Source organism: Castor canadensis, chromosome 4 (assembly GCF_047511655.1).
Source record: "Castor canadensis chromosome 4, mCasCan1.hap1v2, whole genome shotgun sequence".
In the NCBI taxonomy this organism is placed as follows: Eukaryota; Metazoa; Chordata; class Mammalia; order Rodentia; family Castoridae; genus Castor; species Castor canadensis.
In genome coordinates, this window is record NC_133389.1 from 108421310 (window position 1) to 108427032 (window position 5723).

The window sequence follows — 5723 nt, forward strand, 5'->3', positions numbered from 1 at the left end:
TCTGGAAATCATTGGCATGTTATTATCTATAACCTTAAATAATTTACCTTATATGTCAATTTGGTCTTTGTATAAGGTATGCACATGTGAATAAAAGAAAAAAAAAGAAAATATTAATCAAGGTTAATAACATTAATTAAATGCTAATTAATTTTATTATTCATATTTGATTGTAGATAATTTTATACTTGTATACATAATAATGAGTCTGACATTGAAATCCTTAAGCAAGCTATTAATAGATGTCTATGTCTAAATTCAATTTTAGGGAAATATAACTGGATTCTTTCAAAAGTCTATGCCACTGACATGGTACTCATGGATAAAGCAAAATTTGAAGGAAACTCTTTTCTTTTTAGTATGACAGGCACATTTAAAAAACAATCATAAATGAAGTTAGAGATAAATATGGGATAAGAACAATTTCCAAATTCATTCCAATGCTTGCTTTTATATCATCTTTCTTCTATTCTTTCATATCAATTTATGTATATTGATTATTAGCATCCCAAAATTTTGTTATAAAATATTTTTACTCTTCCTATTTCCAAAAAAAAACCAAAAAACCAAAAAAAAAAAAAAAAAAAAAAAAACTACCTTAGTTTCTTATATGTCAATTTGGTCTTTGTGTAAGGTTTGCTACTTATTTTTAAAAGACTGTAGCATCTAGAAAACATTTGAAATACTTCGTGGCTTTTTAGTTTCTTTCAGGCACAGTCTTGCTCATTTGGGTGGACACTCCAATGTCAGTGCTAGAAGTGTGTGACTCCCTGAACAGGAAGCCAATTGGTTGAGCCACAATATCTTACTATATTCAGAAGTTTGAGTAGTTCACAACTTTAATAGTCATCCAACCCTGAGAGATACAAGGAATGCAAACAACTGAGAACCCTGACTCCTTTTACATCAAGCAAAGCAATTAGATGAAAATGGTCCACATCTCTGGCTTCATCAAATGAAACCTTTGAATCTAGTTACTCATGAACTATTGTGCTAAACTTCAATTGACTCCACTTAAGTCCACACAAAAATATGTGTGGATAATAACTTTTATCCTATACATCAAATATAATGCATCTTTAAAATTAAAATTAGATATTTAAAATTTTTGAACAAGATAATGAGAAAATGTTCACAATATGAAGTCAAATGACAAAACAAGAAGCAAATTAGTATAAAAATCAAGATCCCAGCTTTGCTAAAATATACTTTAAAATTTATTTTAAAATAAGTATACAAAAATAGAAACTGTTTACATGGTAAGAATAGAAAAACTTTTCTCTTCTTGTTTACATTTCTGCATATATTATAATTTATTTTAAAAGGAGCAAAAGTTATTTTTACAATTAGAAAAAGATTAAGTAAATATTTATAAAAAAAACACAAAAGGAAAAGAAAAAATTCTACATAGAAGACACAACCCATTTAAGAATGCTTAATCATTCTAGGTAATTGTTCAAAGACTGTTGCTATAAATAAACAAGGCTACCACTAATTCTACTGGAATTAGAGCCCATATTAGAACAAGCATATGGATGTTGCTTATAATTACAGATAGTGGCACAAAAGCATTCCACTGTTTTTGTAGTTTGTGATTCATAACGAATCATTTTCTTATTCAACATTAATAAATACTCCCCAAATTACCATTGTATTAAGAAAAACAAAATGTAAATGTGTAAGCTGTGAAAGAGATGAAGACTAATGTCTGTGACTACTTCTGTTTTATAAGAGTAATCTATAGCGTCTCCATGGTCTGCTGCAGACTCACTGGAATAGAACCAACATAAGACTATTAATAAAAAATACTGAGCAAAATAACTTTTCACTTGTTGACATCCTCCATCCAAACTACAGGAAACTTTATTCCAACGGTACAAAGGTATCTTTTCACTAAAGCTGCAGAACAGCTGCCTCTAGCTGCCTCTGTATTTCCCTATAGAATATTTAAAATTTGCCTTATCCTTTTGCATGGCTTTTGTTGTTCTTTGATGTTGTTGTTTGATGAAAGACATTTGACTTTTGTCTGACAAAATTGCAACAATTACTTTCCTAGATTGCTGATTACCATTTAATTCTGTTTATGGTATCTTTGTTTTGAAGTGAGGAAGTTATCTATTTTATAGGATCGTATCTATTGGCCTTTTTCCTTGTGATTCTACTGATTTTATTAGTTGATTCAACAAATATTTATCATGTACTATGTGCCACATATTCCTCTATAGGTGGTGGATGCAACAATGATCCTAAATGACAAAACTGCCCTTGTGGAGCTTTCTTTCTCATGGATAGAGCCAGACATGTGACAAGGAAAAAAGCAAGTAAAGCAGATCCAAGTTTTGCAGCACCAAACCTCAGAAAAGCCATGGACTGTCATTAAAAAAATAAGGAATCATACCCGGGGCCTTGGACAGAGCCACGGAAATAATGGGCTCAGTATATTATATGGGAATGCATGACAAATAAAATAGGAAAGAAGGATAGAAAGTACTAGGATGAGGGTGGGGATCACAGCTTCTTCAGAGAAATGTCCTTGGAAGCATAACATTTAAACAGAGACCCAGAGGAGGGAAGGGATCACTCCAAGGGCATATCTCGGGAAGAGCACTCCAGGAAAAGAAAAGAGAACAATGTATCAAGTCCCTGTAGGGAGAACATGCCTGTTGTGTTCAAGTAATGGAAAAGGTTCTGGTAGGACAGCAGTGGAGGGAGCCAAGGAGAATGTAATTAAAATATGAGTCACAGAGATACCAAAAGAGAGAGGCAGTGGGAAATGGGGGTTAAATGATTGCAGGGACTTACAGACCTCTGTAAATTTTCTTGGCTTTCTTTCTGTGAGAGCAAGAGGAAGTCACTAGAGGTGAAATGGTTTAACTTATTCTTCCACACAGGTGGCTAAAACCAGAATCTTGCGTACTAATGTCCTCAGTATGGTTAAGGGCCACTGTGGCCTAGGAGAAGTGGCTGTGGAGAATGGGCTGTGGTTTCATCTGGGGAAGAAGTAGATTCCATCATGAAACAGCCTGGGAATAAAATTGCAGATACACTACTAAAGAAGCTGAATGAACAGTTATTAGAAGTCTAAGTTTATGGAAATCAATCTTGCTCAAAAGAAAAGGGGGCTAAAATGTCAGATTCCTGAAATTAAGCAGACTTTGGCAATTCTAAAAACATGCGGAAGAAAAAGAGTTCATCAGTTCACTGGGGACCAGATTCTTACTGGCAGATAACCTGCACTAGGAAGCTCCAGTTCCTCCTACCGATGAAGGGTGTCTGTGGTTGCGGATACTATAGTGCTTGATATGATATTGGTCAAGTTCAGGCCCTGCTGGAAAAGAATTTAACTACTGCCACAAAGAATCTTGATTATCTTGAGGAAGACCTTGACTTTCTTTGAGAACAGTTTACTACTATAGAAGTCAATATACCCAGAGTTTATGACTGGGATATAAAAAGGAGAAACAAAACTATTCTACCAAGAACAAAGCATAATGATGACAACTAAACATGTGGTTAAGATTTCCAAATATTATTTTAAGCACCACAGCATTTATTCTTAAAGATTGATATAACTAACAGCAAAAATGATTAAAACTTTTAAAAAAATAAACATCATTTTATTTATTTATAAAATACAACAAAAATTATTTCATATATCCTATGAAATTTGCAGTATTCTTCATACTTCTCAGCAAAACTCATGCTGCATTCATCATTTTTTTTCCTGTCATAAGACAATTCTTAACTGAAATGGCTAAAAACTGTGAGGTAGGCTAAAAGCCTGAATGCTGGACATTAGCAGAGTCTGCTTTCTTATTAGTTAATGTTTTTCTCACCTATTGGTAAACTATTTCAGAGTTAAGAAAGATGAACTTTCAGTATTCATAAACTTGTTTTCCTTTTTTGCAGGACATTACTTTGTTCTGTTGCTACTGTTTCCGTAAATGGGGTTTCATGAATTACTGCTCAGCCAATACCTATTGTGAAAATTTGCACTTTTCAGAAAATGGTAATTTTCCATCCTACATAGTAAGATATGAGTGAACACTTTTAGTTCCCAAATAAGTATACAGTGTCTTTGCAATACCAATATAAAGGCAATCCTGGTTAATATGGGATAATGTCACCCATTTGAAATTCTTATCTAAGGTGATTTTGTATTTCTCAATACTTCTCCAAAGCATCTTGAACAAGAATATTAAGATAAATGTAATATACAGTGGTAAAAAGAGTTGTGAGCTTTTTTTTCATGATAAAATTGCACAGGAATTAAAAAAAATCTCTGTGGAAGTCATTGGTACCGTAGCAAAAGTACTCAGTGACACAAATTCTAATAAAAATGGAAATATGCTATTCCATCTCCATGTAATAAAAAAGTACACTAGTATAATGTTGTGTACTTGTATTTCACATTATTAAAACAGTGATATTGAAAAAAAGAATAAATCTAGGAGAAAGAAAGAAAATAGGGATGGATGGATTAAAAAGGTAATGCAATAATCCAGGCAAGTGATCACAGTGATTTGACTATATTTTTGGTGATAATGAAATGAGATTTTTTTTCTGAGTATGTTTTGAAAACAGAACAGGATTTCCTGTAATTGGATATAAGTTGTAGAAAACAATAAGTAGCAAGGAGTGTCTCTGGGTTTCCTCTGAGTAAGTGAATATGAAATTTTAAATTAATGAGATGAGCAATCATTGTGTGGCATATGTTTTCAGATACAAAATGCATAAGAAGTTCCATTTGGGGAATATTAAACTTGTGATCCCCCTGAATATATTAGTCAGATTGCCACCTACACAGTTACAATTTAGTAGAGGTCAAGACGGATATAGACATTTGAATATCATCAGCATTTATTTGGAATTTATAAAACATGATATCATATACAAGTTGTGTATCCCTACCCAAAAGTTTGAAATGTTCCAAAATTTTTGGGTGCAAATGTGTTGCCACAAGTGGAAAATTGTATGCTTGATATAATGTAATGTGTTGTAGTCAAAATGCAAAGAATGCTAAAAGTAATTTAGAAATTATCTGTAGCCTATGAGTATATGGTATATATAAAATACAAATGAACTTCATGTTTATACTTACATATGATTTCCAAGACATCTTCCATATATATGCAAATATTTCAAAATCCAAAACATCAGAAATCCAATATATCTCTCATTTCAAGAATTTTGGACAAGGGGTACTAATTTATATGAGTCATATAAATCACTGTATCAATTGATGTAAAGAATAAGTGTAGATACAGAAGAAAAATGACCTGAGGCTGAAACCCTTTGATCATAATAGTTTTTAGGTTAGAAAGATATGGAATAACCTGCAAGGGACCATGTGATGGACAGAATAAAGGCCTTCTAAAGATATCTAAATTCTAATCTCTCAAATCTGTGAATATGTTTTAGGATATTCTGGATTATCCAGGTGGACCCAATTTAACCAGAAGAGTCCTTATAGGAGGGAAATGTAAGGATCTGAATCAGTGAAAGAGATGTGATGACAGAAACAGAGGTCAGTCAGAGTGATATGATTGTTGGAAGAAGGCCACAAGCCAAGGAATGCAAGCAGCCTTTAAAAGCTTCAAAAGGCAAGGAGATAAGCTCCCCTCTAGAACCTCCAGAAGATGATGGCTGAATATATTTGTGAATCTATAAGAAGGATAATATTGTAGACATCAAGAGAATGACTGCTGTTCTATAAGGAATGC

At 32.8% G+C, this 5723-nt stretch overlaps 1 pseudogene; it reads left to right on the forward strand.

Annotated features, from left to right (window-relative positions):
* The first annotated feature begins 3001 nt into the window (after window positions 1-3001).
* LOC109703402 (prefoldin subunit 3 pseudogene) lies at window positions 3002-3505 on the forward strand (annotated as a pseudogene).
* Window positions 3506-5723: the final 2218 nt, after the last annotated feature.